Source organism: Petaurus breviceps, unplaced genomic scaffold, assembly GCF_028583685.1.
Source record: "Petaurus breviceps papuanus isolate PSGF00001 unplaced genomic scaffold, PetGlider_PUasm1.0 90639, whole genome shotgun sequence".
Taxonomy (NCBI): Eukaryota; Metazoa; Chordata; class Mammalia; order Diprotodontia; family Petauridae; genus Petaurus; species Petaurus breviceps.
The window spans coordinates 5,006,097-5,025,994 of record NW_027187296.1 but is presented as its reverse complement, the minus strand read 5'-3'; the positions used below and the strand labels follow the sequence as shown (position 1 = coordinate 5,025,994).

Sequence of the window (19,898 nt, the reverse complement as noted above, 5' to 3'; positions counted from 1 at the left end):
TCAAATCCAGGCCCAGACACTTAGCATCCACCCAGAAACACCTGGATGTGAAACATTGAGCAAGTTACTTAACCCCAATTGCTTAGGGGCAGCCAAGTGGCACAGTGAGTAAGAGCACTGGCTCCAGAGTTGGGATGACCTGGGGATCAAATCCGGGCTCAGATACTTAGCACCACACCCAGAAATAACTGGCCGTGCAACCTTGAGAAAGTTACTTAACCCCGATTGCTTTAATAAAAAAAGTATTCAGGCAATTAATGTGATAAGAGAGAGATGATTGTGGCTCTGTTGGGTAGGGAACTCTTCCTAAAGGAGGTTAATCTGAAGTTGGATTTCGAACAAGCCTTTATTAAGCATCTTCTGTGTATATAACTATATTAGGCAATATTGGATGAGAAAATGAATGTTATCATCCTTTATCTCATGAAATTATGGTCTCATAAGGGGATACCAAATGCAAATAATTAGTATGAGAAAGAGTATAGAGTACTGAATCTGGAAGCAGAAGATCAGGATAATAGTAATAATAACAATAAGTATTTATATCCTACTTTATGGTTTGCAGAGTGCTTTATAAATATTATTTTATCCTTGCAACAAACCTGGGAGGTAGTTGCTATTATTCTCCCTATTTTACAGATGATCCTGGCACTAATACTCAATGGCTTTACTCCAGGGGTGGGGAAACTTTGGCCTTGGGGCCACATGTGACCTTTTAGGTCCTTAGGTGTGGCTTTTTGACTGAGTCCAAGTTTTGCAGAACAAATCCTTTTATTTAGGAGTTTGTTCTGTGAAGTTTAGATTCAGTCAAAGGGCCGCACTTGAGGACCTAGAGGGCCACATGTGACCTTGTTGCTGCAGGTTCACCATGCCTGCTTTACTCAATGACTTAATGGCAAGGCATCTAACCTTTCCGATCTAGCCTCTCTTCAGTGTTTTCATCTGTGATAAAGAAGATATTTGAGTAGACAAACTAAGGTACTCCAACTCTAAATTTATTATCTTATTAGTGCATTAAAAAAAAGTATAAACAATGATATGTAGGGCTGAAGAGAAGCCTCAAGGGATACATAGAATTTAGGTCATGTAATACCATAGAGCATTCTAGGCAGGAGGAACAAAGTAAACAAATGAATGGAAGCATGAATATAGCATATTTGAGGAACAATTGACAAGGCAGTTTGGCTGGAGGCAGTGACAGGTGAAAGGAATTAGTGTGAGGAAAGTTTGGAAAGTCATGTTGGCATCAGGCTCTGGACAAAGTTGAATGCCAGGCTAAAAAATTTTTGATTTTATCATATAGTTAACAGTAGTCACTGAAGGATTTTGAATTGAGGACATTATATGGAAAGTAATGTTTTAGGAAAATGCATATGGAGGCTGTGTGTAAAATGGATTGGATGAGGAGGAGAGTGAATTAGGCAGATCAGTGAGAAGGCTATTGTAGAAATCTACTTGTGAGAGATGATGGAGGTCTACAGCCAGGCAGAACAACATTAGAAATAGACAGTGACACCTGGATTTAAGAGATTGAAAGGAAGATTGTGTAGCAATTGATAATGGGATGTTAAGATGGGTGAGAAAGTGAAAAGAAGACATCAAAGGTCTCTAAAAATTTTGAACTTTGATGGCTGAGAATTATGGTTTCTGGTATTCAATTTCAGTTTTCTTCTTGGATATTTGTTGATTTCTTACTTACTGTTATTTCAGTTTGAATTATCTTCAATAGTTGTGGTTAATTGCTATTTGTTAGTTGTTTGTTATTGTTAATTGTTATACAATTGTTAATTGCTATAGAATACTAATACTGTGCAGATTAAATGTCCATTTCAGCATTGACTATTCCATATGATGTTATTTTAAATGACTCCTTTTAAAAAAAATTCTAAGTAATATTATCTAAATTTTGAAAAAAAATGACTAAGAAAAATGGAACATATACTAACAGTCTTTCGTTAAAAGGCAAGGCATCATTAGAGGTGTGAGGGGATCCTCCTGCTCCTCTAACTAAAATTACTTCCAATGAATAAGACCAAAATTACTTCAAATGAATGAATGTAGAAAAAGGTACAGGTGTTGGTAGTAACAAGTGAGGAAGTACTTAGTGGTTTCAGTAGGTGGTAATAATGAGTACACAGAGAGATGAAGGAAATAAATAAATGTGGCAGAGAGTCACCTGAGCATTGGAAGCAGTGACAAAATTGCTATGTAACTCATGTTATTTAGCAAGCTTCCCAAGAGGGTATTTTTAGCAGAAATATATGTGACCTGCTTTTCCTTTCCTTTTATCTTGTATAATTTGAAATCCTTCATGTGACAGATGCAGAATTCCCCTCCCTGAGCTTTGATGTCTAAGGCAATAGGGTGATCATGATAGGCTTTTACAAGACAAAGAGGCTGAAGGCAAGTTCTTAAAAAAATACTTAGTATGGAGAACTGTTTGCACCATGGAAAAGCAGGGGCATTAAAATATGTAGTAAATAAGGGTGGATTTTAAATATCTCCATTTACAAAGTGTTAAGATTTTTTTTTCTCTGATCCTCAGGGATTTTTTCTTATAATTGGAAACTTGGATGCCAGTTTGACTAACTCACCTGTGGCAGTTCTCTGTCTCCAACATGTATATGAGATGCCTCTGCCTACCAAAAGCCCCAGATACTAAATTCCCTAGTTCAAGATTAATTCTCTCCTGGATCTCCCTCTAGTATCTCTTGACTCCTTTCATCCCACTCCAACTCAAGTCCTATGGTACCTCTCCTGTTGGGTCATCTCCATTCATCCTGATCTTTATCTGGCCACAGGACCCAGAAGGCTCTGGAGTAGAAAGTGAGGCTGGTGACTTTGCACAGCCCTCTCTCACTTAAATTGAATTGACTTGCAAGTCATGGCCTCATCTTCCTGATGCCATGGTCCTCTTTGAGAGTGAAGGACAAACTGTACACACACAACCTGACCCCACTCCATTAGCAGTAGTAGTAATGTGGAAATTAAGATGGCTATTTTGCATGAACATACTTTTTAATAGAATAAAGTACCATCCAAGGTAAGGTGCTACTATTTTCTTTAAGAGAGATGATGGTCTAGTTTCTCTCCTTTATTTTTAAGAAGACACACTTTTTTTTTTAAGCAATTGGAGTTAAGTAATTTGCTCAAGGTTACACGGCCAGTTTTTGTGTGTGTGTGTGTGTGTGTGGGTGTTAAGTATCTGATGCCAGAACCGATCCCATGCTCTCCTGACTCCAGGGCCGGTGCTCTTACTCATTCTTACTCACTTTTCAGGGCAAAAAGGAAAAAAAAAAGAAATACTCCCATTCCCTTCCATAGATTTCAGGGAAGATGGCCTCCTATGCTCAATGTATCAGACAAAGTCTCCTTTATCACCACTCTCCTAGAACTATGTTTTCCTTTCATTTTATCCTTATAAACCTAAAACATTTATGTAGGACTTAAATCTAGAAGATCAGATATTTTTATGAAGATTATTTTTTGTTTGTTTTCTATGAAGGTAGTACTCAGTACAATGCTGAATTGAATTATAATCAGTTGAATGCAGCAGGTGTCTATAGGTTGCTGAGCCCTGAAAGGAGGGATACTAACAAGAACTCATTTTGAGTGTACAAAATTGGAAGAAATCACTTTTAATGGGCTTGTGAGGTAACGTTATTTGCACATGAAAGTAAGAGTTTATTTTGTTGGAAATGCTTAGAAGTCCATTATTCATCTTGTATGTGGAGGCTGTGTTAGTCCCATCTGCCAGTCTTCTACGTTTCCATCAATACTTTGCTCACAGTTGTGATTGCATCAAAAAATCCCATCCAATTCTGATCTATTTATTTAGCATTTGTTCCTATAGAAAGGCATTGTCTTCTAAGACAAAGGTTGTTAGATGATGTCGGGAGAGAACTAGGTACCAGTCCCACTTGTGACTTTTACCATGTAATATCAAACTGAATTGTAGTTACTTTTATGTAACTTCCAATCAACAGCCAGGGTAGCTCTGCCCCAAGACCAGCTCCAAAGTTCAAATGACTATTCCCTTGAACAAATGAATGGGAGAGTAGGTCTTTGGGGAAATAAAATCAGGCTTAAAAGTCCTGCTCCCCCTGGGTGATCAGAGTTATGCCTGCAGCTGCAGATAAAGAGGGGAGTTTTGTTCTTATAAATCTCATAGTTTCCGAGCATCTACTGAGAAAGAGTGTGTGTAAATATAAATGACAAGCTTGAGTTGTAACCGAATGGTTAAAAGGCCTTGTATTAATAAATAAAATCCATATGGTAAATCCTAGCTGTAGCTGTGGAATAGTACACTAATGTTCTTATCTTTAAACAACTTAGTAGTTATAGAGTAGGCCAGCTTCTGGCTCCTCACTGTCCCTTCCAGGCTCCCCCTTACCACCACCTTAATTCAACTACCTTCTCTACTTCGAGGTTCATTCATCCGGGCATTATCTCTCTAGCTAAGTCCTGTCACCTCTTATCTGCTGGCCCCTGGATCATTCTGTCTCATTGCTCAAGGAATTCAGGACCAGACTCACAACCCTCTTTTCCACCTCAATTCTCCCAGTGCCTTTCCCATTAGAATATCGGTTCTTTGAAAGCAGGGACGGTGTGTGGATTTTTCTTGTTATTTTTTACTTTCCCTACCACGGGGCCTGGCACATTATAAATGTTTCATTTCTGCTAAACCTATTCTTTGTCATCACCACTACCTCTAGTCCTCTCCCCATCCCTGTTTCCCCAGGCCACCACCCTGGATCTCATCTCACTTTCTTCCCTTCAGAATCTTAATCTGTTAGTAAAATGTCTCAGTTTTCTACCTTTGCATTCCTTATCCCATTATCCTAAAGCTCATTCCTTTCTGTTCCTCAGACATAAACGATATCTAGTGTCTGCCTCTCCAGTCCTGCTCATTGCTACAGAGCTCTACCAGAGGACGTCATACAACAATGTTGACTCATTCCACGACAAATGTATTACCAGATAACAGTTGTGCCTTTACATGCCAACTAGTTTGCTCTTACTTGATTATCGAACTATCCCCAGGATAGTTGTTTCAAATTCCTCTCCCCTTCCTTCTCCTTGTTCCTTTCCTCTTCTATTCTCCTTTTTTCTCCTCTCCTCTTTTCAGGAGAGGACATAAAAAAAAAGTGGGGACAAGTGTGTAGATCCTGCCATTCTCTCAAAGTCCACATTTCAAGTCAGTTTAATGTCAATTTCCATTTTCTCCTCTGCTCTAGTATTCATCAAATGCTGTGTTTGTGCCCTGATCTGATCCTATGGTCTTCCATCTTTTCTGGGAGCTTGCTCCTTTGATCATCCTATATTCTATCTCCTTTTGACAGACAGACTATTGCAAAAAGTTGTCTGTACTTATTGATTTTCCCATACAATCCTCAACCACTTGTTTTCCAATTCTGAATTACCAGACTTCTGAACATCTCTATCTGTATATCCCAGAGACAACCAAAGCAGAACTCATCTTCCCCTCTCCTTCCTCCTAAGTCCACCTACTCTGAACTTCCCTATTTCAGTTAAGGGCACCATTGTCCTTCCAAGTCATCTATGTTAGAAATCTAAGAGTCATACTCAAATGAAATCTAAGAGTCATACTCAAATGAAATCTAAGAGTCATACTCAAATCTTCTCTCTCACCTCTCCTTATCCGATTATTTATTGTTTTGTTATTCTTCAGCATCTTTTATGATGCTTTCTTTCTCTCTATGACCCCCTTTCTCTCCATTCACACTATGACCACTTTCACCATCTTTTACCCAAAGTTTTAGAAATGAGAGTTCAGGCCCTCATTACTCACTTGGAAAATTGAGATTGCTTCCTAATTGGTTGCCTGTCCTCGTCTCTCCCATCTCTAAAATATTCTTTCACTCAGCTTCCAGATTGACATACTGGAAACATGTCTGACTATGCCAGGCCCCTCCTCAAGGGGCTTTGATTGCTCCTTCTGTCTCTTGGATAATATACAAATTACTCTGTCTGGGATATTTCCAGGATGATTATACATTAGTCTCCTTTGTTGCATTCTATGTAGTAGCCAGATCAGTTTCTTTGCTGTTACTTGTACACAACTTTCCATTCCTCACCACTGTTTCTTTGGAGAAATATATCTGTAATGTTCTTCCTCCTCTCCTCTGACTCTTTGAACCTCTAGATCCTTTCACAGCTCAGCTTTTAAGTGTGATCTCTTTTAACAGGCATATCCTAACTCAGTTGTTAGAACCTGCCTTCCCCATCACCCACCAAGATTACTGTTTGTTTTTATAAAATCCTTATTTACTTTGTCAACAAAAATATTGCTTTGGCTCAATAAAAATGTAAGTTTCTCTTGGGCAGGGATTATGTTGTTTTGGTCTTTGTATCTCCAGTAATGAGGATAATGGGGCATCTAGGTGGCACAGTGGATAGACTGCAGGCCTGGTGACAGAAAGACTCATCTTCCTGAGTTCAAATCTAACCTCAGACCCTTACTAGCTATGTGACCTGTGGCCCTTAACCCTGTTTGCCTTAGTTTTCTCATCCGTAAAATGAGTTTGAGAAGGAAATGGCAAACCACTCCATCATCTTTGCCAAGAACCCCCCCCATTCCCAAATAGCATCACAAAGAGTTGTACACTCTTTGACTGAACAACAACAAGGTAGTAAAATGCCAGGCACATAGCAAGAACTGAATAAATGTTTGTAGATTGATCAATTGGATGAGTTCCTAATGAGGGTCAGCTTGTAGCAAACAGCATATGGAAGAATATAATGCTTACCCTACTGAGAGAAACCAGAGATTTCATCAATAAACAAATTCACTTGTGAAAGGATAGGGTCTTTCTCCCAAAATGACCAAATTAACTGATTCTATTCATTAATTAGGGACTTCTAAAATAAAACAAAAACAAAGACCAATTAGTGAAACTCCAGTGAAAGAAATGAGGCCTAGAAAAAGAATGTCTTCACTGGATATACTGTGGAAACAATTGACACTCTTGGAGTAAGAAGCAAAAACAATGTCACTTTTAATGGGGTTATAGGTCCTTTGAGGTGAGACTGAGCAATTAGTTTTAAAACAACATGCCATATTTATTCACATACTTTCCCAGATTATCTTTATCCTAAATTGGTAAGAAATGGAGAATGGAAAGAAAGGGAACAATTGAAAGAGCGCCTGAGCCCTGGTCTGCTGCCATCCTTGAAAACATTGGCTAGTATTTAAGCATCTCCCCATTTGCTGAAGAATAGTAACTCCCTGGATTGCAATTTGCAAAGCTGCTTGAAATCTATAGCTAATGGTTTTCTTTTTCTCCAGAAATTCTTCCTAGTTAAAGTGAAAACCATTTAGTCCAGGCAACTTTATATGTTTGGGTGAGAGGAGCAAGGGGAAGATGCTTTAGAAATGATGGAAAAATGGTTCTTGAGTTTAATGTTTCCTATGCAATTCTTTTTCTGACTTATTAATTTATTCCTTCTGCAATCTCCTACATTTAACAAATTTTAAAAATAAAATTAAACCCTCAATACAAAGCTTTACCATCCAGCAAAATAAATTCCTATATTATCCATTTCTGAAAATATGCATCTCTTTCTGCATCATAAATTCATTCCTTCTCTTTTTGGAGGTGTGTGCCAGTCTACTGCGGCCCTGACTTAACATTTAATTCTTCTCCAAAGTGCTAGAATCTCGTTCAGACACAATATCAAACAGGGCTTTCTAAACCTTAAGCCACTGGCTTTTATCATCATTCTAATGACTTTAATATTTCAAGGAGCTATAATTTCAGCTCTATGGTTACTCTCTTTCAAGATACAGATCAGAACCCTTCTGTGCCTATCTAGAAGATTTAATGAGGAATTACAGTCAAAAAATGCATCACCTGTGGGCCAACCTTGTGGTAATAAGTCTGTGTGAATTTACCTAGATTGCATCTGGGTAAATCTAGTTCATTGTATGGCCTGTACTTGCAATATTTCCATCTTGGAATACTTAGGACCTTTCAGAACTTAAATACTGCTGCAGTGAATTTCCAGAGCTCAGAGTCACCACCAAACCATGACGAAACAATGAAATAGTGGACTAATTTGGAAGGCCTTTGATGTTACATCCAACCCCAAAAGTCTGTGAGTAGGACTGGTGGAAATACTTATTTTTTCCTACTTTAACCTAGGTATTGGGTGGGGGACATAGATCCTGGGAATAATTTGGAAGTAAATGACTTGATCAAAATTATGTACTGTCCCCTCATTATAATAATCATTCCCTCTCATCAATTGTTAATCAATTGGAGTTTATCACCACCCTCAGGAACATCCATCCATTCTTCCAATTGTTAGCTCACCTCATTTGAGAGTGTCACTGACCCATTTTATTGGTAATATCCAAGCATTATTATTATTATTATTTTGCCTTTTGGAGGGCAATTGGGGTTAAGGAACTTGCCCAAGGTTACACGGCTAGTTTTTTTGTGTGGGTGTTAAGTGTCTGAGGCCAGAACTGAACTTTGGTCCTCCTGACTCTGGGGCCGGCACTTTACTCACTGTGCCACCCTAGCCACCCCAATATCCTAGCATTATTAATAAAATGATTAATTACCCAGAAATTATTTCTCTTGAACTTTTTAAACATCACACTACTAAAAGAAGGCCCACATCTGCTAATTGTCACTATTAGAAGAATGAAGATACTAGACATTGAAGGCTATCCAAGAGGTCTTTTGGCCTGTTTGATGTTGAGTTTGATATATGAAAATATTTAATATATAAAATAATCTCTTTTTATCCTTCAGGAAATGATATAATTAATAGAGACTAGTGGTTTTTTTTTAATGTTTCCTCTACCCTCTTCCTAATTATGTTTTTTTAAGCCTTGATGATTTTTTACATTTCTTTGCTGTTTTAAGGTTTAGAAAAAACTTTCTTTAAAACAAATCAGTTAGTGAATACAAGTATTATAAATATTTTGAAAGCTGCTCCTCAAAGAGGTAAAATGGTTTGTCTGTTTCACATATGTGTACCACAAAACTAGGTCTTCTGAGTTGACATTCAGAGCACATTTCATTACTCCAAACTGTCTCCCAACAATGCCATCCAAAGACTATGTCACATTTCCCAAATTCCAACTTAATAAAAATATGAAAGAAAAAATATCTACACTCTCTAAAACACTTATTGAGCTCCTGGATGCACATGACATTTGCTAGGTCCCAAGTATAAGATACATTTCCCTCTAAGGGTTTACAGCTTCAAGCATATACTGTGAAATCTTCCATATCCCCCTGAGTTTGTGTTAGTGCCAATCAAGTAATGGAGAGCACAATGAATTAGAGTATTCTGGGAATAAATCATGAAGGAGAAATGAATTAGAGAGGCATGCTATGGTGGTAGTAGAAGTAAGCCTTGGATGGGACATAGAAATAGCCTGAAGCTCAAAAGGGGATTAGTATGAGGAAATTAGATATGAAGAAGGTGTGATCACTCTGGGTAGTGACAAACGACTGTGATCCCCATTTCTTGGCTCTCAATGATAACCATACATCTTGATTTTGTTTTAGGCATAGACAAATGACTAATCTAGTGAATGTTTGTTTTGGCTGGGGTTTAACAAAAAAAAATCATGTGATTCCTTTGTAACTAGATGATTCTGTTATGCTAGCTCTCTGAAATGTCAAGATAGTATTAAAGGGGGTTTGCAGATGTTTTCCAACTTAGGTTAAACTCTTCTCCTAAGGATATAATGCTTTTGTGCACATAAAAGAGTGAAAGCTCAGAACTGGAAAAAAAACACAAAACCAAACAAACACCACAGTAGGAAATGTAGATTCCAAGTTTCCCTGATGCATTGGCCAGCTAAACTATCATTTGTTAAATAGAAGCTGGATTCATACAACATGCTAAGTTCTCTTGCAAACTCCATTAATTTCCCATTTAAGATGGGTCAAGTTTGTATCATCTGTAATTTTAAATTACTTTGTCATGAGCTAGGAGAAAAATCTGGACCCAGATGAATAGTTTTGGAGGCCATAAGCTCCAGTTGCTTATATGCAGTTCCCATGAACTAGAATTGGAATAACTAGGAGTTTTTTTTTTTTAACAAAAACTAGACATAAAGAAGGAACTATAGTCATGAACTTACGAGATTCAGAGCTGTAAGGGACCTTAGAGAGCATCTATTCCAATCTTCTTTTTTTTCAGATGTGGAAATGAAGGAGAGATAAAGTGATTTGTTGAAGGTCACACAAATACCTTTAGATTATATTCATAACAGAACCAGGAATTTCATCCAGTCCTTCTGACTCAAATCTGACATTCTTTCTACCAAATCATATGCTTCTAACTTCTTTTTTTTTTTTTTTTTGCTTTTTGGAGGGCACTTGGGGTTAAGTTACTTGCCCAAGGTCACATGGCTAGTTTTTTTGTGTTAAGTGTCTGAGGCCAGATCCAAACCCAGGTCCTCCTGACTCCAGGGCTGGTGCTCTATTCACTCTTCCACCTAGCCGCCCCTGCTTCTAACTTCTAAGACAATAGTTTGTTAAAGTGCCTGCTAAGAGGTCACTTGCAATGTCAGCCTTCAGTGAAGGAATAGCCTTATCTGTGAATTCATTTACCAGCATCCCTGGAGAAGGACACCACCTTATTCACAATTTGTTGGTTGAAATCTATCTCACCTACCATTAGGTCAAGGTTTCTTAACTTGTCCATGGGTAGATTTCAGGGAGTCTATAAACTTCAATAGGAAAAAAAATTCTATCTTTGTTTTCACTAACTTCTAACTGAACTATCAATTTTTAATTATGAATGTAGATAATAATCATTGCTTGACAGGGTTCATTGGTCTTACTAAAATGTCACAAGGGTCCATGACACAGAAAAGGTTAAAGACTTCTGCTTCATGTTAATCTGTATTTGACTTCATTTTTAATATACTAGAGAAAATTAACAAAAGTTGATGGAGAAATTTCTAGAATTTCCAACTTATTTTTCCATCTCACTTTTTTGTTTTTATAATAGCAAAATGATGAACACACTAGAAAAATCCTTCATGTTTATCATATATACATGATGTGTGTGTGTGTGAGTGTGTGTGTTTTGGTGTAGAAAGTTGGCCAGAGTGTGTTAAAATGGAATAAACAACACTATGAGGTTGATGGTTCAGTTATACAACAGGGACTTTTCTGTTAATGATTTACTTTAACTAATTTAAGGAACACACATCATCATATAGTTATCTCTTCCATATCATGATTTTCCCCATTGTGGTTTTCAAATATCACACATCAGCATAAGAAATTAAATGGGATTTTTTTTAGTTTTGTGGAAGCCACAAATGACACAGAAAAAATTTAGAAACTCAAAAATGTACAAAGTCCATCCATAGTATTGTATGAGATAGTTTATGAACAAACACTTAACCCAAATTTTGGAATAACATACTGTAAACACCCCATAAAAGAAAAAGAAAAAAAATTAGACTTCTCTGGTATGAAAGGAGGGCCAAAAATTTTACATGGGTTTCCCAGATCACAGGGACAGTGGACTCCTAACTCCCATGATGTGGAAAACTCCCTAACTGTGTTGTTTATTGACCATTAATGGGTTGATGTCTTTTTGAATGAATGGATGCGAAAGCATTTCTTAAACATCACTGTGTATAAAGCATTATGCTAAATGCTGGGAATTCAAGTAGAAAAGTACAATGATCCCTGCTCTCAAGAAAATCATATTCTAATTGGGGAGACAACAAATACAAGAGGCTTCATCTGCAAATCAGCTGGAAAAGTACCATGGTATTTAATATGATGTAGCAAAAGAGGTGATAATGCCTCTTGTAAATGTCATTTCCATTGACAGAACCTTCTCTGTTTCTTAATTTGAACCATTCGACAGAGCCAAGGAGTTTGCAATTGAGAAATTTCTTTCCTGGGCCTTTAGAAGCAATTTATGAGATAGGATTTAAGCATCCAAAGAAGCAATTGATAGGTGAGTTGCTTTTCTTGGATGGTAACTGATAAGGGAGATGGGATAGCACCTAGAAGCAAGGCTAGTGATCTGGGAATGCTAATGTTTCTGCATCAACATGCACATCAATGCAGTATTTTAGCAGTTGGTTGTGGTGATTAGAAATGTGGGCTCCTTATGCACAATGATTACTCCCTTTAAGTATGGTTATGGGTCTAGTGAGGAATCAGGGTATGTAGATTATAGGACCATACCATTACCAAAGTTCCTGACCTGAGGTTCTGAGGTTGTCTCAATAAGAGATTAAAGGAAGGTGGTAGTCAAGGTAGTTTTGTTGGTGGTCTGACTTGTCCATCATGTCCTGCCTCCTACCTCTCTGTCAGGGTGCCTTGCTACTTCTTTGGCTCAGCTAACTTATTTCTCTTACCCTGAAACTGTGTCTATAGAGTGTCAAAACATTTGCTTGATTCCATGAAAAAGAACCTAACAACATAGGTGGTGTGACATTTGGTGGATAAGACACTTTAGTTTAATTTCTTTTTTTTCAACTTATTGTCCATGTTGGACAGGCATGATTTAGGAATAACTTCTGTCTTGCTTAATGAGCCTCTTTAAGTCTTTAAAACCCAAGAATCATGCCTGCCTGAACACAACATCTCTCCTACCAGGATTTATTGTGTTAATACAAGTAAGAAATTTCCAAAAGCTATAAAAGCTGTTTAGTTTTGTTGCATAGTAAAACAGGAAGGGGTTCATTCCTGATTCTTTTGCAAATATGGAACTACAGCCTACAATATGTATTCTTTACCAAAGTCAGGTGAAATTTAAGCTGACCTTTTCTAAGTCCAGCAACATGTTGACATAGGAAAATATTAGATCAATTATGTAGAGAACATTAAACTAGGAGTTAGTTTGTTATAATTGATATTCAAATACCTGGTTTGCTCTAATTAGACTATGTCAGATCACATTCATTCAGTCAGTAAGCATCTGTTAAGAGCTTGCTCTCTCAGTCAGTTAAGCACCTACTGTGTATCAAGTACAAGTGTCAAGTTGATGATAAAAAAAAAGAGGCAAAAGACAGTCTCTGCCTTCAAGGAGTTCATAATCTAAATAGGAGAAAAAACACACAAATAAGAATAAACAAACTATATATCAGACACAAAATAATGAACAAAGAGTATGCACTGGAACTAGGAGGGTTCAGGAAAGGCTGAAATTTTAGTTGGGACTTAAAGGAAGCCAGCAAAGGCAATAGGTGGACATAGTGAAGAGAATATTCCAGGCCCAGTAGAGAGTTAGAGAAAATGCCCAGAGCCAAGAGATATCTTCTGGATTTATGCTTTGGCTTTTCCTACCACTATAGTAGAGTTTTATGATCAAATTCTTTCATTGTTGTTATTTGCTCCTTTTTCCATTCCAGACTTTGAACTTTATGTTAAAGTTGGGTTCTTCTCACCTGAGAAGCCCTGTTCTAAGCTTGAGGCTTTTGTGTGCTGCTACTTTCAGAGCTAGTTCTTGGGGTCTGCAAATTTTTGGTGTTTCCAATGTATTGCAGTGATAGTAGGAGTATGGTCATTGCCCTCCAGGTTGCACACTGGTCTTTACCAAAGATACCCTGGTTCACTGCAGCCACAAGTGACAGCACTCCTCTTAATTTTGGAACTGTGACCAGGGTGCCTGCTCCCTTTTGACTGACCTCCAGTGTTCCTCTGCTTCTTGGAATTGTGACCCAGAACCATGTATGGGCAATAGAGTTTCCAGTTAGTGCCAGATGTATCCAGTGCCAGCAAAGGGTTCCCTGTAATCTCTATCTGACCAGTTGTCTGACACTCTTAGTGTCTCTGGGTTGAGAGATCCTTAAGCTGCTGCTGTTGCTACTTTGGTCATTGTTGCCACTGCCCTGCTCTCACCTGGATGTTAACAACTTCTCCTGATGACCTCCTAAATTTTATTAGGTTGGAAAAATATCTTGCCCTGACCTTTTGTTGTCTCTGTCACTCCAAAATTTGATTTGAGGTATTATTTTAAAGTTGGTTAGAGGAATATGTTGGGAGAACCCAAGGAAAATAGTTGCCCCTAATCTGCCATCTTGGTTCTGCCTCTCTCCTAAAGATTTTTTCATTAGATTTTAAAAGGCTCCAGGAAAATGTATATAAATTTTTTTAATGAAATGTCTAACTTCACTTTCCCCCTTTATCTTAATATCCTCTAAAATTCTGCATTAAATTAATTGTGTGATTGAGTAGGCACATGTACAGCCACATATAACTCATTTATTACTTCTAATTAAATTTAACATATTGGGCTTTTAAACAAAATATTCTTTTAGTTGGTTTTCAGGAGAAGGATTTTTAAATTTGTTTTTTTAAGCATCATAGACTAAGAAAAGTAAGAAGGAATGTCCTGCCTGGTGACTAATTTAAACAAGACACTTAGTAATGGTCAGGAAAAAACTTGAGCTTTATTTTTTCATCTATTGCCTCAAGAGATAAGAAAAGAGGATATAATTTTAAAGTTAAAATTAAATTGTGGTTGTGTTACAAAGTTTTTCATTTTTTACTCTAGATAGGAGGTGAAGAACAGATGTTGCTTGAGATTTGCTAGCAGAAGAAAGCAATGAAGCAAGCTAGTGCCATCTGGGCTTATATCTAGTATAGAAACTAGCCTTAGAATGAATTACTACTATTTTTAGATTTCTCCTCTCCTGCACTTGGCCCCCATTTTATATCCTTTCTGTATACTCCATTGTCTTCCACATCAAATTTATGCCTATCCTTTCTCTTCTCCTTCATCTCACCTGCCTATTATTTTCCATGTGTTTTACGCAGGATGAGCATACCACATCTATAGACCAAATGGTAGAACACAAATCTTAGAATTTTAGGGTAATTGTGATGTTATATCAATCTCTTACATCAAAGTAGTCTTCTTGATGCTTCACAGTTGAGGTGGAGTAATACCAGTTTTTATTGTGTCATACAACATATAGAATTCTCTCAAAATGATAATTTTTATTGTTTACTGTATGCAAACAACTTGGTTCAATGGGGAGGGCATGAAAGAAAGAGATATCTATTTTTTCGTCATGGGAATTACGAAGTGGAGCTTGGGTCCATGTATCTTTAACTGAGTAACATATCAGCCACATCATTTGCATATTAAAATATTTCAACAGCCTTGTTAGTCTTTCTTCTAATTCATGTGTTCTTAACATAGGGTCCAGGAACTTTTTTTCAACCTGAGGCAAAGGTTTTTATTTCAGTGATCAGAAGACTTACAGTAAATGGAGCAATGGATCTTGACATTAAGTATGCACCTCTACCTGAAACTATGGGTAACTAGTGTGACAACTGGTTTAAACCTTTTTACATTAATTCAGACACATCTTTCAGAAACTTCATACCTTGAAAGTCAAGATGAATTATTCTCATTTTTAGATTGCCAAAAGGGAGGCAAAAGTTATGTTCACTAGGTAATTAAGCTAGATTTCTTTGCATCCAAAGTCTTCTAACTTCTCAGCATTGTCTACTGAGACCCACTGTATATAGATATTTAAAATAAGTTATAGTGAAGGAGGGAAGATAGATACCATTGGAAGTGATCTATATTACAGATCTGCCCAGCCATGATAAGTCACAAAATGAATAAGGAGGCCTGAAACTGCAGTACCAAATGGCTTCTCCCCTCCTCTTGCTAGATACGTAGATGTATTTTCTCACCCCTACCCTCCCACAGGTTTGAAATTAAGTACAGATAAAGTATCTACCTATATGGTTCCCATTTAAATCCCTACAAAGAAGCCAATGGGATATTAAGAACATAGCCCTGTGTACAGTTTAATTGTGTCTGGTAGTCTTCCATTCAACTGTCTGCAATTTTCACAAAACTGGCATTTCAAAATGAAATGAAATACAACCCCCATACTTACAAAGCAGTTCTTTGCTCATTCAAGTGACAGAATATCCTGAAGGTTGAGATAAAAGATGTAAATCAATCTCCCCATAGCCTTTTCTTTTACAACCATCCCATCACAATCCTTTTCTTGGATTTTAAAATTCTTTTGAAAATTGAACAGAGAAAGTTGGGCTCAGTAAGACAAGTTTTCTGAGAAGCCTTGCCTGGGCTTTTGTGTCTTCTCCAAATGGCTTAGGATGAACTGCCTTGTGTCAATAAATTGCTCAACACAGTTCATGAAACAGGTTTTAGTTTGACTGTCCAACTTGGACCCAGGTTTGTCCACGCAATTTTTGTAGGACATTTCAGTCATTTGGTGCACCAACCGCTGAAACCACTGTTTCTGAGTTTCTGCCTCAATGAAGTGCTGCAGCTTCCTGTTCATGGAGCCCAGCCCAGCAATGGATGATGAAGAATCCATGCAGATCTGGCCCCATGCACAACTGTGAGCCTGCCAACCACAACAACCCATCAGGAGCTTAAAAAAAAGATTTTGATAACTGAATTTAGGCATAATTCATTTCCCTTGTAAATTTATGTATTTTATCTCATGCATTATAATGTTATTCTATACTATTGTGTTATAAGAAATGAGGAGCAGACAGACTTCATAATAACCTGGAGAGACTTATATAAACTGATGCTGAGTGAGGGAAGCAGAACCAGGAGAATACTGTACACAATTAAAGACACATTGTATCTGTGATGACTAACTTTGATAGACTGGACTCTTCTCAGAAACTCCAAAAGACTCATGATGGAAAAGACTATCCACATTCAGAGAAGGAATTATGGAGTCTGAATGCAGATTTAAGCAAACTACTTGCCCTCTCTCTTTCATTTTGTTTTGTTTCTTCTTTCTCAATATTCATTCCATTGGTTATAATTCTTCTTTACAACTTGACTAATGTTTAATTTGAATGTATATGTAGAACCTCTATTGGATTGCATGCCGCAATGGGGAGAGGGGGGAGGAGAAGGAAGGGGAGAAAATTTGAAACTCAAAAACTTGTATAATTGAATATTATAAACTAAAAGTAAATAAGTTAAAAGAAAAAAAATGCTATCCTAAGAAGGGACCCATGCTATTGTTGTTGTTGTTTTGTCTTTTGTTCTTGAAAAGGATCATGACATCCAGAAGGTGATGCCATGATTTGCAAATGAATTGGATTTGAGTGAAGGAGGGTTGTGCAAATTCACCAAACTTCACCAGACTGCTCAAGGGTCCATGGTACAGAAAAGGTTAAGAAATCTTCTATTCTCCTGAGAACTTCTATTTCAATCTATTCTATATGGTGCAGTGTAAAGTCAATCATGGCAGCTCTCCTGAGGATTAATGCTTTGAATAACTTTGAGTCTAATCACATAGTATAATGAACTCTCTATTTATTCAGCAATAAACTAATGCATAACATTCAAGAAACTAGAGCATAAGATTCATGACAATATAACATAGCAATTTATCGTCAAAGTGGCCATGTAGTCTTAAACAAAATAGGTCATTCAGTATATCTTATAGTTGTCTTTAAGGGATAGCAGAAAATATAAACACCATCCACCCCTAGGTCACAGTAAGTTACAATCTCCTCAGTCAATACAGAGTATCTACAGTAAATTCCTCTTTCATCTTCACTTGAGACTGGCTTTCAAACCCCACAGCTCCTCCTCCATAGGTTGACTGGTCCCAACTCTCTCCTGGATTCAGAAGTAAGCAACTCTCTGCTCCTGTTCCATATCTTAGCTCATGGGGACTGCTTCACTCCAAGCTTTTTGCAGTTTATGTTTCTAGGAAACCAAAGCTTAACAGGGCTGCAACAATATTTACACACATTACCAACACTGTCATCTCAATTCACTTTCTGAGAAACCAATATAGAAAAACAAACAGGGCTTCTGTCTAAAAAATCAACACAGAACAACAGACAGGACTTCTGTCTGAGAAATTAACACAGATCAACAGAAAGAGAGCCAATATCACAAACATTCTCTCAGTTCTGTTCTCAGCTCTGATTGTGCTCTTATCTGCTCCTTCCTGTTCTACCCTTTTTGAAAGTTCCTCCCACCATGGGCTCCCAAGTGATTACATTTGACTTATTAAGGGACAGGGAAGATCTTCAAACTCCCTTAGGCTTATTAAGGGCAATATAATGCATACAATTTCCAATCAAAGGTGAGGCTCAAAGGAACTTGATTAGCTAATACTCAATCCAGAAAAACAGCAAAAATCCTATTTTGTTGAACATTACTTGCAGCTAGACCAATGGTGATAAAATACTTCCCTCTTGTGAGCTACAAAAATGTACAATGGCTTTCCTTGGCCAGATCTGAAGATTTTTCCTTCCGGCCAAATGCCACCATAAGCATACAGAGTAGGATAAATGTGATCTTTAAATTATAAAGATTAAAAAAGAACCAAAGTAGAATGTGAAAATAAATAAACTTTTGGTGTTTATTCTGTGAAAGGAATGATAAAAAAAATACACGATCAAGTCACTGATGGGTTGATTGATACATATTATTTTGACACAACTTAAAAATGCAGACAGACTCTCCTGTGTCCCTTCCCATCATAGTATATTCCTGAAAATGAAGATAAAGGTGTAATAGAATATCTCACATTTTATATTAGCAGCTTGCAGCTTGTTAATAGAAATATCATTATTAAAAAAAACTAATTGGTACTAATGTTCTTTACTACTTAAATGACATTTAATGTGCTCATTTATTGTTATTTATATGTTATTGTATATTAATATATTATATATTAATTTATTAATATATTATATATTAATTTATTAATATATTATATATTAATTTATTAATATATTATCTATTGATATATTATCATAATCTTTGTGTATATCATGTTTTGATTTGTTTTTCTTCACTTCATGGCACTTCAAATAAGTCTTTACATTTCTTTTAATTATCCAGTCCTCCTTTTTATACAATTCAGTAATATTCCATTTTTTTAAATACCCATAAAGTTTTGGACATTTCGTTATTGAAGATTGCATTTCTAGGAATGAATAATAACAATTGGTGTTATCATTTGTTGTATATGAAGGTCTCTTCTTGCTGCAATAACTTCCTTAGGGGTATAAGTTTCAAAAGAGGAAACTACTTCAGAGGGTATGAACATTTTAATAATGATTCTTACATAATTCCAAATTATTTTCCAGTATAGAGTGAATATTTCACAGTTTTATCATCACTACATTAGGATAAGTTTCTTCCTCTAAATTTAATTTTAAAACGACATGTTCATAAACTTGTTGGATGAGGCCAAGCTCAGAGTTGTTTTAATTTACATTTCTTTGACAATTTGTGATTCTGAATCTTTTTGATCCTTTACATTTTTTCTTTTAACAGTTATGTCTCCTTTGATAATAACTATTAAAAAATACCTTTTAATCATATAGATTTATGTCATCTCTCTTTTATATCAGACATTTAAAACATGTTTACTGCACATATTCTTTCTGAAACTATCTTTGCTCATTATTATAGCTACATTGATTCTGTTTTTGTGAAGCTTTAAAAATGTTATATGATGAAAATTTTCTGTTTAAAAATAGTATTCTCTCCTCACAGTTGTTTATAAATTCTTCCCTTATCCACAGTATTGAGACACATAACCTATTTCTACTAAGAATAAGCTGATTTTTAAATATTTAAGTCTTTTAACAATTTAGATTTAAAAAATTTCTATATAATGTAAGATGTTCCAAATTATTTTTCTATCAAAAGTGTGGTTTTCCTACAATTGCTAAACAATGAAGATAAAATTTTATATTATATTTATATTATATTGTGATAGTAATGGCAATTAAAGATTCCCCTGTATTGGCTTGGTTTTCAAATTGATTGTGTTAAAACCCAGAGCTTGTTAATCCCACCTGTGGGATGGACTTTTTGATGTGAAAAGAAAGTCCTGAACTGGGAGGAGCTGGTGACGTAGATTTGGAGAGACAAGAGAGAGGCGGAAG

At 36.5% G+C, this 19,898-nt stretch overlaps 1 pseudogene; it reads right to left on the bottom strand.

Annotated features, from left to right (window-relative positions):
• Nucleotides 1–13,173: 13,173 nt before the first annotated feature.
• Nucleotides 13,174–16,330, bottom strand: LOC138143489 (mitochondrial import inner membrane translocase subunit Tim8 A pseudogene; annotated as a pseudogene).
• Nucleotides 16,331–19,898: the final 3,568 nt, after the last annotated feature.